Raw genomic sequence first — 17,346 nt, 5'->3', positions numbered from 1 at the left:
TTCTCTCTTTTCTCCTTCCAATACACCTAAAAAAACTCTCAGTTATACAGCCTCATTTGTAAAATCTCATTAGCATATAGTGCACCATGACAGAATCCTTAACAGAAGATTCTACCCCCTAGGAAATTGATCTATAAACTGGCAGGGATTTAGGTTGGAAGCCTTTGTTAGATATCTCAGGTAGCAGGTGCCTCTGATTGAGAATCACTGATAAAAAAATGTATTCTTCCCATCAACTTGCACTCCTTCCTTCTGTAAAGCTGCAGCACAAAACCTTCCAAAATGAATCCTTTTTAGCTTATTGTTCCAAGTACACAGTGTTGGCTTTTTAAATGACCGTGTTTTTCTGTTACCTTTCATACCAAGAAGTCTCATAAAAATATGAAAACCCATGTTTTTTGTCTGTTTTGACATCAAGATACACACACACACATACACACACACACACATATACTCTCTAATCTTATTCTCTTATTCTCTGGTTCTCTCATTTCATATGGTCCTGATTTTTAACTTATTTTTCTGCTAAGTATAGCTATAGATAAATTTGAGACCAATACAAATGAACAGAAAGAGAAGTAAATCTAGGTGTAAACATAGACTGTATAAATAGATGTGAGAGCAGGGAGAGGTTGAGTGCAGCAGATATAAACATGTGTAGATCCAGAAGAATCTACAGGCTCCTTGCTTTGAATTGGCCCTGATACCATTTGGGAAGTGACCCGGAGAATGGAAGATCTCTCCCTCTCTGTCTATCTCTCCTTCCTCTCTATAACTTGGCCGTTCAAATAAAAATGTAAATAAATAAGCAAATCATTTAAAGGAAAAAGAAGCATCACAAGTCCTGACACAAGACAAATGCTCAGTGAATACCTGCACCTGTTATCATGATGAAAAGCACCTACCAATGTACCAGTACCACTAATGGTCCCCTCTTCCTCCATGTTTGCATTCCTCCAGCCTGCATTTCTATCAACTATCAGAGTTCTGTTCTGACCGACTACAATTTCCTTCATACTTCGTATTTTGAATTTCTGATCATCTTTGTAGAGCTTTTGCTTGACTTCCCCCTCTCCTCCCAACTACTTGATTTTAGATGGGCTGGCTTTTCTCTTTGACACAGTCCAAGCACTCTTTCTTAGGTACATTTTCTGTCACCTAAGTCCAGTTCTCTTCCAGTTCTGTCCTTACCCCAGTATTGGGAGCTAAAAGCACCAAATTGTTTAGACAGGGCACAAGGACCATCAGATGTATCAAGTCCTGAATAGCAGGGTATTCATGGCCACTAGAGTGGTCAACAGAGTGAGACCAACCGGGGAATAAGACACAGACCAGTGAGAGACTCAGCACAAAGTTTTGAGTTTATTGTTAGAAAAAGGAATAATGGCAACTGAAAAATACAAAGTTTGGGGACAGGGATTTGGACTAATGACTAAATTTGCTGCTCTGGCAGTACACACATGTGACTCCCAGCTCTCACTCTTGAGTCCAACTTTCTACCAATGCAGACCTTGGGGAGCAGCAGGTGGTTGCTCAAGTAGCTGAGTTCCTGACACCCATATGAGATACTTGGATTGGGGTCCTGGCTCTGGACTTGGCTAGGCTGGGGTGGGTATTTGCAGACTGAACTGTTGCATGGACAATATCTCAATATGTGGCGGTCTGACTGGCTGTCTCAAATTTTCTACAGAAGGGAATATTGTACTGTGGAAAGGGAGACATGGATTATGTATTTGTACTGTATATAAAAACAAATGTCATTTTTTTATTGATGAGGAAAGTATTTTCAATTTGTTCCATTAAGGGTCTGGCATATAGGGATCCCTTCAGGTTCTTCATTTGTCATCTCATTTGGTGGATTGCTCCAATATGATAGTGTTTAAAAAAAAACTCTCATTTTGAAATATTGATAGAAACGTAGAAAATCAGAAAACGTAGAAAATGCCGCTTGTATCCATCACAGTTTTCTTCAAAGTAACTTACATAAAGTGTACTAGCCAAAATGTTGACATTGGTATATTTCTAGGAGACTTTATCATAACTCTAGGTTTGTGTAAACATCATCAGTACAATGAAGTTTAATAACTATTTCACCGCCATGTAAATCTTCATTCCCCTCACCAATTCATCCAATTCAATCAGTTTCATTATCTCATATCCATTGCAACCACAAATGTGTTTTTCTTTTTTAATAATATTACTATTTCAAGAATGTTACATAAGAGCAGTTTAAGACACTGATACATCCCATAACAGAGTGCCTGAGTACTGCTTTTGCTTTCTCCCCAGCTTCCTGCCAGTATTTATGTTGAAAAGCAGAAGATGATGATTCAAGTATTTGGGTCCCTGTCATCCATGTGGGAGATCCCTAAGGTGTTTCTGGCTTTGGCTTTGGCCTGGCTTATCTCAGGCTGTTTCTAGCACTGGAGTTGGGGAAGGGATGAACCAGTGAATGGAAGACCCTCCCCCCAATTTCTGTCTCTGTTTTGTTCCAATAAATGAAAATTAAGCAGGCATTTTTAAAAGTTACATTATTGGAATCATGTAGTATGTGATATCTGAGGTTTTTTTCACTTTTTAAAACTCTTTCCCTCAAGATACTTCAGCTATCAGTTTTTCACTACTCTTCATTGCCCAGTAGCAGTGCTCCATGATCCACAGTTCATTTAACCATTCACCTATTGAAGGACATTCTGATTGTTCCCGAGTTTGACTATTATAAACAGAAGTGCTGCAGACATTTGTACACAAGATTTTGTGTAGCTTTCAGTTATGATTTCTGGGAGTGAGATTGTAGGTTTGTATCACAGATATTAGAAGTCTTATGAAAAAATGCATAGATTAAAAATTTTTTTGTGAAATAAACATTTTAATTCCATTTTCCCATGAGATTTTAAAATATCCTAATATATATTTAGTTTCCTAAGAAACTGTCATACTACTTCTCAGAATGGTTAGAATACCTAACCTTCCACCAATAAATAAATGCATGAAAGACTCAGTGTCTCTGTATCCTGCATTGCAGTATTATTGTCATTATTTTATTTTAGGTATTTTAATGTTTTCAATGATTTCACATTATGATCTTCATTTGCGTTCCCATGATGCTTAATAATGTTAAACATTTTTTCCAAGTGAATATTTGTCATCTGTACATCCTCTTTGGTGAAAGTGTCTTTATGTTCTTTGTCCATTTTCTAGTTGTATTTGTTTTTATTGTTGAGTTCAAGAAATTCCTTTTCTAAATAAGAATCTTTTGTAAATAGCTTGAAAATATTTTTTGTAGTTCTGTATCTTCCCATTATTTTAAAGATTTATTTTATTTTAATTGGAAAGGTGGATATACAGAGAGGAGGAGAGACAGAGAGGAAGATCTTCCGTCCGATGATTCACTCCCCAAGTGAGCGCAACGGTCGATGCTATGCATAGCCGATCCGAAGCCAGGAGCCTCTTCTGGGTCTCCCACGCGGGTGCAGGGTCCCAAAGCTTTGGGCCGTCCTGGACTGCTTTCCCAGGCCACAGGCAGGGAGCTGGAAGGGAGGCGGGGCCACCGCGCCGGGCCCTCTCCCCATTATTTTAACAAGGTCTTAATATTGCAAAATTCTTTAATTTTTATAATCAGTTTGTGGATTTTTCTCTTTCACAAATTCTGCTATTGGTTTAGAATTCTTCAGCAAGTTCTAAGTACCTAGTATTTTCCCCATGTATTTCCTGTTTAAAATTATGCAGTTTTATATTTTATATCTAAATCAAGATCATCTTGTTAATTTTTCTGTATGATGTGAGAGTTGTATCAAAGGGTGTATCCATTTAGCTTATAGATGTCCATTTGCTCCATCAATGTGTTGTAACAACCATCTTGGTTCCATGGATATGCTTTTGCAATTTTGTCAAAGGTCTGTTGATCAGATCATGATCTTTTAGCAATTTCAGCTAGTTAGATCCAGTCGTAATACAGCAATTAGTTTCCATATTTCCTAGACAAATGGTCTGATAAGTGGGAATTTTAAAAATTTTTTAATGGCATAAGTGAACTAGAAATATATAGTTAATTATATTTGAGGGGAAAGTATTATCAAGTAACTTTAGTAGCCTATAATATTGCAGAACACAAGATTAATTTTAAAAGTTAAATTACTGAAATATTTCTATGGCATATAACATATTTTGAAGCCATGGGTCCCCATAAATGTGTTTTAGAATATGGATGATGTGTCCTTTTTTCCTGGACTTATCAATACACAGCATTTTATCCATGAATATGAACCACTTGCTGTGAATACATACTGGAATGCCCCTGTGTCTCCTTGGTAGAGTTTCATTCTTGCCATCTTACCAAATGACAAGAATGGTATCATTTGTATAAAGAAGACAAAGACCTTTAAATCTGGACTATTTCACATGGGTCTAAAATTAACCATCCACTTGCATTTCCCATGACCCTCTCTACACTAATAGTGCATTTAAAGGAGCATAGCAGGGAACTCTTAGAGAAACAGAATTGCAAGTTTCTACTTACTGTTTTGGGTTTTTACTTTTTATTCTCAACAGTTTAGTTTTATTGAGAATTGTGTTTTGCAGTACCTGAGGCAGTAGTGGAGCTCTATGCTGATTTGTCTAGCTGCAGAACATAACTTTAACCTTTTTGTTTGAAATTGCACAAGTGAAAAGCTTTTGTTTTATTGTGCTATTTTAGTTCTCTCCAAATATCACATCATGACAAGACAAATTGTTGCAGTGTATGTCTTCTGACTGACTAGGGAGAATTTCAATCACTGCATTGAATAGAAGATAAAAATATAGATTTATACATGTTTCAGGGGGGTGTGTACAGTATTCCATATTGGAGGCATAGTTAGAGTCCTGGATACTCTGCTTCCCTATCAACTTTATCTTAATGCTCTGAGGAGGCAGCAGTTGACGACTCAAGTACTTGAACTCTTGCCACCCACAGGGGAGAGCTGTCTGTCTCCTGACTTCAGCCTGGCCCAGACCAAGCTGTTATGGACACTCTTTGAGTAACCTCGTTGGTGGACGATTTCTCCCTCTCTTTCTCTTCCTCTCTCTGTGTGTATGTCACTCTGTCTTTCAAATCAGTGAAGAAAAATCTTTGAAAAAGAATTGTTTCAAAATATTTCCCAAGTTCACATATATGCAAATATGTGAAAATGAAACCTTTGGAGAGGTAAGAAGAGAGCAAATTATTTTGTACCTTAATAACTTTTCATAACGCCATCTGTCAGTCACAACTAATACAATAAAAGAAACAATTCTTCCATCGTTAAAAGAGAAATACTTTTCACATGGTAATGGTTGAATTGCACAATTTGTAATAAAAGTTTCTATAGCCAGGATGGAAATAAAAGGAATAACTACCAAAAAAGAATACTATGTTTTCAACCCAACAGGAGAGAAAGATTTTTCTCTTAATATTCTTGATATCTACGGACACTCTTTACTCTAAGTATCCTAGAACTTTGATTAGGAACTGGGATCAATCATGATCAGGTTAAAGACAACTTAGAACTCTGTGAAAGAGTGCTTAAAAAATAAAAAACTCATCTGGGGTATTGTCTTTTATGTTTGAAAAATAAAATGTTCAGTCAGGCAATGAATGTTAGGTGTGATGTAACAATTCATGTGAAGCAGCAAGAAATCTTATACTATCTGTACATAAAACCTTTAGAAAATAATTTTGAGAAGTCACTTTGGCAAAAACACTTCTGTAAATGGAGAATGGCACAATAGCACATGTACCTAGGCAGTGAATTAAGAATAACACTAAAACTTACCCCAAAGAAGTTTCGCATTCATATCCCAGAACAAAACATATAATAATTTTTACACAGCGTTGTCATAGATAGCAAAAACAATGAAATCCATCCAAATGTGTATAAACAATAAAAGGGAAAAACACCCTGTGGTACACATCAGAAGAAATAATGTATAATTGTACTCAATATTTTACATGATCTCATAATAATAAAACTGATCTAAGGAGGCGTTGGACAGGTGTTTGTGGTAGTACTTAAAATGCTGCTTGGGACTCCCACACCCCATATCAGAGTGACTGAGTTTGGGTGTGGGTGCTGGTTCTATTCCAATATCAGTTTCCTGCAAACACAAACTTGGGGAGGCAATAGGTTATGACTCAATACTTAGGTCCCTACCTAAGCTTAAAAGAGGCAGATCGTGGGAAAATTAATACCATTTAATTCATGATATGCAAAATACAAAATACACACAACTAAATGTATTTTAGTGTACATATGCAGTTGATAAACCTATAGGAGAAGCAGAAGGATAATTATCATAAAATTCATGATGGTTATTAGTCTGGAGAAAAAAAGAGGAAGAGATTAGGGTTGAAAAAGGAGACCTGCAGTATATTTCGCTTTCTTTCTTGGGTTGATTACTTTCTATGCCTTAAAGATTTACAAGTATTTTGTAGTACATTTATGTTACATTTCACATAAAACGATGCAATTAAAAAAAACAATGAAGATGTTTAAGTTAGTGTTCCGTTCTACCTCAAAGAAAACATATGTCGGTTTCAAGTTTGTGACCTCTGAGTTCCTTATGCCTGGGGGAGGGAGTTCAACCAAGGAGATCAATGGTCCCTTGACAAGGCAACCCCCAAATTAACTCCTTCCTTTAGTGCATGTTTGCTCTTGACCTACTGAAATAACCCTTCTGACAATAACCCATTTATCAGTAGGGAAAATGATGGTGCTCCTGGATTTCAGCGGGGGTAGGGAGGAGACTATTTCCCAAAAGGACTTGGTTCTAGGATTAGGTTGAAAAAATGCCAAGGAGGGGGTCAAATATGAATTGGTCATACATGTTCAGTTGGGCTCACATGTATTTATAATTGTTCATTGGTAGAAATTGAAAAAGAAGAGAGTTCATGTGAAAATTTTGAATTTCAGTACTTCTTAAAAAATGAAATCTGATAGCACTGAAAAAATTAAATATTCATTGTTCAGTTCATTGTGGATCACTCACTTCCTGTTTTTCATCCCCTATAACTCACTTTACATTGATAGGCTGAACACTGACACATTTTTAACGCGTGGCTTATTAGTTTTGTGAGTGGAATAAAAATAAAATGCTTTGCTTCTTGTGCTCCAGATGCAAGGCTGACCATGGAGGAAGCCTAGGGAATGCCCATGGAGGCAAGGCACTAGGTGACATGATCTCTGAATTAGTGAGGGCTTCTGTTCCCAGTCTACTATGGATCTAGCATGAGGAACTGGGTTACAAATGACATATCAGCCTGGGCAAGCAGAGTGCCAATAGATTCCATGATCAATGCTTAACTCCTCTCTCCCATCTTTACTAGATGATGAAATCTTCTATTCCTGCTTTTACCTTAGGAGGGTAGGTGGCAAAGGAAGGAATGTGTTGATATTGGCCATCTTATTCATCCTGGACACTGAAAGAGCTGTTATTTGACAAAGAAAACTATATATATAATATGTATTATTATATATAATTGCATATATTATATATAATTGTATATACACACATACACACATATATACACACATAATGCTATGTGTAAATATATGTTTGCATGTATATAAATATACATAAGAATGCATATATATAAAGTATATATATATATTCTTTTTTGCAACTTGGTTATGAACATCCTTGCCTCTTAGGTAATTTTTTATTGTTACAAGTTTGATGGGAGCTTTAAATAAAGATTAATGTGTCAGTGTTTCTCATCTCATTTCCTCCTCTCATTCAGAAAAGTGAATCTTGTGTTTGTTAGTTCACCTTTACCACCTTCCCACCCTCAGCTTTTTGCTGCCAGAAAATCTTTACACTTGCAGATGCCAGAGCAGAATCAGAAATGGGCAGGAAAACAGCTGAAAGAACAGGAGGAGACAGTTTTAGGAATGAAGCCAAATTAAAATTCAAAATAAAGTATTGAGAAAGAAAGGAGCTGGAGTGGGGTGCGGGTGCAGATGGGGGAAAGAAAACTTTAAGAGGAAAACACTGGGAGGTAACAAAATAGGTGAATATATCTGGGAGCTGGTATGAGTCAGAAGTTTGTGAGGGATGAAAGGGTACACTCAAGGATTGCACTACTCATGAAGAAGTTAGCATCCTCAACAATTAGGATTTACTGAGTATTTGTGACAGATTGGAATTGCTGTTTGGCAGGCAACCAGGGAAGGGGGACTGAATTATGCTTTTTTGAACACAATGCTAATACTTAGAGGAAACAAGAACACTAAGATCTGGGATTCATAGCAATTACCCCCATAGAGTAAAATCCAACAGATCCCCCACTGAGTGGGCTTTCAGTGAAGTTGGGAGGAAAAAGCCTGTCCAAATATGGAGTAAAACAGGCAAAAGAGTAAATTCCAATGCAACAGATAATAATTTGACAAGTGGTGTATAGACAGGAAAATTCTGAATCTAAGAAAATGTCAGCCTGGATTGTATACACAGTGATGTGAACAATCGGGGATAAAGCAAAGGCCAATGGCTCTTTCCCTCATTCCTCTAATATCCGAAGGAGTGAGAGGGAAGGATGGCAGATGCTAGCAGGTAAAGTCAAATCAGTTGTTATTGGATCAGTACATTTTTTATTACATTCCTCTGATTTATTTTCCTAACCTGACCATGCCCCATGGCTAATTGGTGGAACTTACTTATATGGGAGTACTTAAATGGGAGTACAGATGAGTATTCATCCTTACGATTGCTATGATGTTAATTATGCCATTCTAAAACACTGGCATTCAAATACATTAAAATATACTCATTTAAGCAATGTAAATTTGCATAATGCTGAAAGCATATGCATTTTTTTTGAATTGTGCCATGAATGGCATTTTTTTCCTGTTCTGAAGATAACATAATACATTAATCATCCTGTGACTTTAGTCCCTCTTTTATATGAAACAATTTTGACTTATTTTTCCTTTTATGACTATAATATTTTTGAAAAAAATAAGCTAATTATGGTATGCAATGATACAATTGTGTACAATGATAGTGCATAATATATAGGTTATATGCAATCTTAATTGAGAGAAAGAATCTAGTACTCAAGGGACCTATAAAATTATCTCATGTGGCTTAATTTTACAAATAATAAAATTTATCTGTATGTTAATTTAAAGGGAATTTTTAAAATAGCAATTCAGATGTTAACTTTTCAAGAGGAAATTGGCACATGAAGAAAAATTTTGTGAAGGTATAGTGTAGACAAGAAGGCTCCGTGCAAGAAAGCAGCCTCGCTTATTTAACAGCACTGGCTCCAGGAACTTGGCTCCTGAACCTCCTGAATTCTACATCTGCCCTTTATACTAACAATGACTTCTCAGCTTTGCCCTGCTTCTTTGATTTTTTTATACACCACCTTCCAGCCATTCTGTGTGTGCTTAATTCCAAGTAATTAAATATGCAACTTCTGTAACATAGACATAAGCTAACAAAGGCAATTGCAGCCATCATGCTCAAGACCAATCCAACCCCATAAGAGTCACTGAAAAACACACCCAATCCCAAGATGGTCCTTTGCAACAACAGCTACTGAGTGATAGATTTCCCAAGTGCAAGCCAGGGATTTCTCCCACAGGTGAATGGCAGTCCCTTGACAACCATTGGGAAGATCTGTCAATCCTTCCTAAAATGTATTAGTAATGCTTCTTTTTCTTTTCCTCAGTACACCCAGAAAATAGTTTGATGAGTTAATTATAATTGATAAGTGGTAATTAGGGACTTAAGATTTCCCTAGAGTTTAAATTCAATAGTTACAGAATCTTAAAAGTGAATTTAATTAACATATTGCCATTATATTTTGCCTACTGGGGGAAAATCAGAACAGTGATGGAAGTCTTTTCATAGAAAAGAAAAAAGTTGGGTAAATTACCATTTTTAAACTTCATTATTAAAACATTCTTAATGTAATCTTCTTAGATGACCAAAAATGCTCCACTGTAGTTTTTAAAACTGGCATTCCTGTTTTAAAAATAAGGCTCAAGGGTCTGGCGTGATAGCGTAGTGGTTAAAGTCCTCGCGTTGCACGCTAGGGATCCCATATGGTTGCCGGTTCTAATCCTGGCGGCCCCGCTTCCCATCCAGCTCCCTGCTTGTGGCCTGGGAAAGCAGTTGAGGACAGACCAAAACCTTGGGACCCTGCACCCGCGTGGAAGACCTGGAGGAAGTTCCTGGCTCCTGGCTTCGGATTGGCTTAGTTCCAGCCGTTGCAGTCACTTGGGGAGTGAACCATCGGACAGAGGATCTTCCTCTCTGTCTCTCTTCCTCTCTGTATATCTGCCTTTCAATAAAAAGAAAGAAATCTTCAAAATAAAATAAGGCTCAAAATTCTATTGCAAATTCTATTAAAATCAGTTTGTCATGGACTTGGGAAATACAATTTTGCATATAATGGATACCTGGAATGAAGATTGTTTGGTTGAGAGGCAACCTGATGGGAATCTGGGTTGGCTTGCTGTCTTAACTGTGGTAAACCACACCACTATAAACATAGGGCTGTAGATAACTCTTTCATTTGCAGATTTCATTTTGTTTGAATATATTCCCAAGAGTGGGAAAGCTGGGACATATGGCAGATACATTTTCAGGTTTCAGAGGAATCTCCATTCTGCATTACATAGCGATTGCACTAATTCACAGTCCTCCAGCAGTGGAATAGGGTACCTTTTCCCACACCTCTTCACCAACATTTATTGCTTCTTAACTTACTTTTATTTTTTAAAGATGTATTTATTTTTATCAGCAAAACAGATCTACAGAGAGAAGGATCGACAGAGAGAGAAAGAGAGAGAGAGAGAGAGAGAGAGAGAGAAAGATCTCCCATCTGCTGGTTCACACCCCAAGTGGCTGCAATGGCTGGAGTTGAGCTGGTCTGAAGCCAGGAGCCAGGAGCTTCTTCAGGGTCTCCTATGTGGGTGCAAGGGCCCAAGGCCTTGGACCATCCTTGACTTGCTTACCCAGACCACAAGCGGGGAGCTGTGTGGGAAGTAGAGCAGCCAGTATACACACTGGTGCCTATATGGAATCCTGGCACAAGCAAGGCAAGGATCCAACCACTAGACAATCACACCGGACCCTGCTTCTTGATTTCTTTATGATGGTCATTCTCACTGTGGTTAACTAGAACCTCATTGCAGTTTTTATTTGTACTTTCCTTACAGCTAGAGAACCTGATAACTTTTTCATGTGCCTACCAGTCATTTGAACTTCACCTTTTGAAAGATGTTTGTTCAAGTCCTTTGCCCATTTCTTAACTGAACTGTTTGTTTTGCTTTTGTTGTTTCTGGAATTCATTGTAAAGCCTGGCTCTTAGTCCACTCTCTGATGTGTAACTTTCCAAATATTTTTAATGGATGAATGGTTTAACAAAACGTGGTACATAAACACTATAGAGTATTACTCAGCCACAAAATAACACATCTTATTACCATTTGCAACAAAATGGACCAACTTAAAAACGGTTATGCTTAATAAAATGAGCCAGTCCCCAGAAGACAAATATCATGTGTTCTGTCTGATTTGTGACAACTAATACGGAGAACACAAAAAACGTAGTCTCTGTATGAAGAGTTATTATACTGGGAATTAATTGCTGAGTAATAGTAGGGTTTCCATTTTTGTTTTATTATATATCTATGTTATGTTATTTTATTTTTTTCTTATCTTTCTGCTTGCATGTCATGATACCTTTGTATATCAGAAAGTTAAGCCTAATACTATGAAATGGATGCTTATGCTATTATAATAATTTAGATGAAAACAATTAGAGGATGAGTAGGGAAGAAAGGAGGTGGGAGGGTGAGAGGAATCCCTGTGCTTCCAAATCTGTATCATGAGAATTATGAAATCAACTCATTTGATATAGAATTTTTAAAAGAAGAAAACCTGTCAACAACAAAAAAGAGACAGCTTGAAATACCAATGGATTGTCGAATTACTCAAAGGACGGATAATATGTCAAATACTTCTTTGCTTCCTGTACAATAATAAAAATTATAGTTATGATACCAACATACATCCCCACCAGTCTACTCAAATAACTAAATTTGACTATAGAAAGATTCATTAATTAGGAAAAATTGTTGGCTTTTTTTTTGTTCTAAGAATCAACCTATTGAAATATTATTTCTGGAAAGAGTACCATATCCTTCATAAGTGGATACAAATAATTTATCTTAAACTCTTTCAGATAAAAATTATCTTAGAATGTTAAAGCAAAATGTCTTAAATGTAGGAAAAATTAGTCTCCTTTATGTCTTCTTTGAAAGTCCTTTTACATTTGTTTGCATAAAAAGCATTTTTTCCATGCTTAAATTAGGTGCCATCCCATTTGTGAAGACTTCCAGGAATTCTCCAATTCTTAGGGTAATTAATTACTTTATCTTTTTAATCTCATAGAATTCCAGATGTGTCTCCCTTATAAATATGTAACCACTGGCTGGGAAATAGGCTCTAGAAAATTGGTTAAGTAAAACAACAGAAGAATATCTAATGGTTAACAGGTCAAAGAACAATCATGGCATCTATAAAAAATTTTTTTCAGTTCAAATGCAAACCATATGTTATTCTCCCTAGAGAAGCTTTGGAAATATTCAGAATAGAAGTAGAGAGAAAGCATCAACAAAATGCAAATCAAGAAACTATTCCCAATTAATGAGTGCATATTGGCAAGCATTTTGCCAAGCTTACTTAACAAAACAAGTCTCCTAAGAAAAAAGATTGATGCTAACTCTGTTACATAATCCTAGAATCTGCATATTTGCAAACCAAAAGGCAAAATTCTTTAAAATTAGCAACAAATACCTTGACAGAAGGAAGTAGCTAATTAAGACCAGGCCAGCATGAAGCATAAATAAAACGGAAGTTTAATGGGAAGTTAAATAGAAATTCAGTGAAAATAAAAGAATCCAGAGTAGCAAATAGCCAATGTACTATTCATAGTAAAACATTTTGGAAGTGAATCCCTCACAACTATGACATAGCATTCCTGCTTATTCTGCTTCTATCTTTCTGTATCTCTGTATCAATGTATTGTTTGGATATGTCTAAATTAACCAGATGATATTCTGTTCCTCTCCATTATTGCATTTTCAAACTTTCTCGATTCTTTGATAAACTTGAGAAAAAATTAGGAATAACTTCTCAAGTATTATGATAGCTAGCTATTTTATTCAATTCAACTGATCTAAAAGTTACAAATGAGATAAAAATTCTGATGCCTGGAATGAGTCTACTACATAAGCATTTTTTTCTTGAAGATTCTTTTTCCTAGGCATGAGTGTCTTTCTATGAGTTTGCTTATATTTTTCCAAGCATGCATTTTCTTTAATTTTGTATACTCAGTTAATGGTTTGGTTGCTAACATATAGGATTCACTGTATGAATAAGTGAAGGAAGAATGGCCATAACCCCTTTCAGCTAACCACTGAAAGAAAGTGCATGCTTTGTTGATGGGCACATAATCTATTTTGCTGTTCATAATAAATGTGATACAGTAAAACTGTTGGTATAACAATGACGTCTATTAATTTGTTTTTTTACTTGAGTCTCATTATTTGCAGAAGAGTTGATATTAGTGTTGCCTTTTTTTTTTCAATAGTGATTGGGATTTCTCAAAATTAAATTTTAAAAAGCTTGAACCTCAACCATCAAGAGACTGTCAGCCAGTGGACTCTGAATAGGTTTCATAGCGGTTGGGACAGTGAGATTGGCAGCAATCCAGAAATGATGAACTATCAAAACTGTTTGAGCAGGACCCTTGGAGAGCGCCTCATGTTGGGGATTGGGGATGGGTGGGAGGTAGGGTAGGGCTTTTCCCTTTGTTACTCCCCTAACCCCAGATACAGGGCAAAATGATTATATTAGTGTGGAAACAATGATATTACCCACTTTCACCCTGTAGCCCTTGACCCTTTATACCCTAATAAACTAAGATTATAAAAAAATTTTTTTAAAAAGCTGTTCTTAGAGAACAGATGGATGTAAAGGGAGCCATTTAAAATCCTAAAATATTATTCTCTTCTCTTATTTTCAGTTTAGTTTGGATTCCAAAAAACAGATGGTAATGAAGAAAAAGGATTTGGGGTTTCTGGTCATGAAAAGGAAGGTTTTCCTCCAAGGGCATGTTATGGCAAAGTTGCTTGCCTTATTTATAACATTTCTGGTTTTATATCTCTAGACTGAGGTGAGCCAGAAAAAAAGCTTTTCCAAATCAAATTCCGATTGCTTGGGGTGACCTACCAAAGCAGGAATCTGGATGAGGCTCTTTATGTCAAATTTTTAGTTAGGCTACTTTAAGGCACCAAAGATATCTTTCATTGTGTATTGCTCCAAAACCAGAAAATTCAGCATTTCTTTTTCTGAAAGACACATACTAAAGTCATAAGTACTACTTCAATTGAGGGATGCAGTGGAAACATTATTTTAATTACCACTTGATACATGTGGCTATATGTAGTTATGATTGAAGTGTTTGGAACCTGACTAAAGGTCAACAAAATCAGTAGTTGTTACCATTTGTATTAACACATGAAGGTAAAATTGTAACTTGGAAACCAAAGAAAAGTAATGAATGGTGATAATAAAGAAAATACTCTTATTATTTGGAAAACTGAGTAATACTTATAAATCTTTTTCCAAATTAGGGTCAAAGAAGTGGCTCATACAAATTTGATCAACTTGAAGGATCAGAAGGCAAAAATTCCAATTCTCTTTCATTTCACTTAAATAGTCACTTTCATTTCTTAGGAAAGGTCCTAGTTAAGTGACTAGGACCTTTGTACAGTAGCTATAAAAAAGTGATAGTTGGCATAAAATCAGAAATATGTGAGCTTGTGGGAAATCTAACTAGATTGGGGCCAAGAGATAGAGGATTCAGCAAGGGCTCTCTGCCCCTGGTATATTTCTTGACTTTCTGTTTTTCTCAATCTGCAGTTATTTGCATGTGTTCTTTAAGAAAAAAAAATTTTTCATTTCCTTTGCTCATTTTCAAATTGATTTTTTTGTTATTCAGTTGTAGGAGCTTATTCTATATTTTGAAAATTAACTCTTCTTCAGATACCTGACTTGAAAATATTTTCTCCATTTCTACCTGTTGCCTTTTCATTATGTTGATTATTTCCTTTGCTGTGTAGACACTTTTCTGGTTAGATGCAATCCCATTGTCTATTTTTGATTTTGCTGTCTGTGTTTTTCGTGTTGTGTCCAGGAAATCATTGCCAAGACCAATGACTTGAAAAATTTTCTCTATGCTTTCTTCTAGAAGTTTTATAGTTATTTGATTTTATTTTTGTATATGTCTTAAGGATCAAATTCAATTCTTTCGCTTCTAGATATCTAGTTTAATTTTTTGCATCCAGATATCCCACAAACCATCCTTTTGTTGTTGTGTATTCTTGGCATTTGTGTCAGAGATCAACTGACTATGCACACACATGTATTAGCTTACTTTTGTGCTCTCTCTTCTTCTTCATCTATCTGCATGTCTGTTTTTATGCCTGTGTTATGCTCTTTTGATTACTATAGCTTTGTAATGTTATTTTGTAATGAGAGAGTGTAATATTCCCAGATTTTTTTCTTCTTGATCTGGATTGCTTTAGTTATTGCATGTCTTTTATAATTTCATATGAATGCTATAATTATTTTTATTTATATTTCTGTTATAGAGATTGTGTAGAATATGCAGTTCACTTTGGGTAATATGGATATTTTAATAATGTTAGCCCTCATTTTCACAAATATAAGGTAGAACTTTCGTTTATGGAACATGAGCTAAGAGTGTACTGAGTTCCTGTTATCTTGCTGTTGGCAGCACTCTGCTGGCTGCTCAACTGCTGTAATCATGTTTAGAATATCTACATCTTGCTTTTGAGAGGGCACAGAACTCCTTGCTCTTCCCTGTTGGCAGCTTCTTATCCAGATTTGGGACTTTTCCTTGGTTGGGACAGGGCTTGTAGCAGCTGAGCTCAGAAAAGAGGAGAAAAATTATTGGTATATATATATATATAAAACCTCTGGAAGTATCCCCAGAAACTTAACTGTAGTTATCACTGGGAAAGTGTGTGTGTGTGTGTGTGTGTGTGTGTGTGTGTGTGTGTGTGTGTGTGTGTGTGTGTGTGTGTGTTTGGAATGTTAGCTGAAAATGTCCTGGCAGAATGTACTCCACCCCAGAGGTAACATCTATGACCTGGGCTAAACTTTATGCCTGAAGAGGGACAGAATGCATCAGCTTCAGCAACAGGGATTAGGATCACCCTATAGCCCCATTTGCTCTAATGTCATGCTGAGCAAGCAACAATCTGATGTCATTTAGCATCACAGGAAAACTGTCTTTAGGGATAGGTGCACTGTCTGAATACACGCATCCATCCTCCTGATAGTTACATTTTCTTCATTAAAAATTAATACATTAGCTTTTGGGTTTTGTTTGTAGGTTGATGCAATTTCTTTTTCAGATCCCAGCTGAGAACAATGTATCCTGAAAGCCATCTCATTCAAAAATTCTATTTCAGCCTGGCAAATGTGTTTGGCTCTTTGTGTCCTAAGGTGGATACCGGCTTTGCTTCTTGTCTGATACTAAGGGCTTTGTCTAAATCTCATGCCATAGTTAAACCAGTTATTGGAATTATTGCAGAAGGTCAAATGACTTATTGGAATCATGTCAAGAAATAAAAAAAGTTTAACTAAATAGAAACCCTTCTTCATTTAGGTAGAATTCCAAAGATTATTTTAATAGCATTTTGAATTTAATTTCTTATTGCAATAATAAATAAGAAACCTGCAGAAATAGTTCCAATTGTTAAATTTGAATGTATAACTGATCAAAAAGCCCAAATAACCTACATTTCTTATTATGGAAATGAAGCTACAGAAGGAAAAAAAGAATGGGCAGTGTGCCTGACTTACTGGGTCACTGATGGGATAAGCCCAAGTGTCTTCACTCAATCCCTAATGTGTTTTCTCACTGCTTTAATGTTTGACCTAGTGAGTAAGACACTGAGATGCTTATGACAGTACTTGGGTTGAGTCCTGACTCAATTTCTTGTTCTAGCTGACTGCTAATGTAGACTCTGGGAGGCAGCATGTATGACTCAAGTGTTTGTGATTACCTGCCACAGAGACCTAGACTGAGTTCTCAGCTTCAGTTTGCCCCAAGGCCACTGTGGACATCTGAAGAGTGCACCAGTAGATTGGAGGTCTATGTGTCTCTGCTTCTCAGATAAAATAAAAATAATTATAAATAGGAACACATAAAATAGTACACTACAAATTAATGTGACACAAATATTGTAGATACTTAACTTACACTCTAATATCCAGTGGCCT

The sequence above is a fragment of the Ochotona curzoniae genome, unplaced genomic scaffold, assembly GCF_017591425.1.
Source record: "Ochotona curzoniae isolate NIBS_2020 unplaced genomic scaffold, NIBS_Ocur_1.0 scaffold_4701, whole genome shotgun sequence".
NCBI lineage: Eukaryota > Metazoa > Chordata > Mammalia > Lagomorpha > Ochotonidae > Ochotona > Ochotona curzoniae.
The sequence above is the reverse complement of the archived record's forward strand: the minus strand, read 5'-3'. Positions refer to the sequence as shown.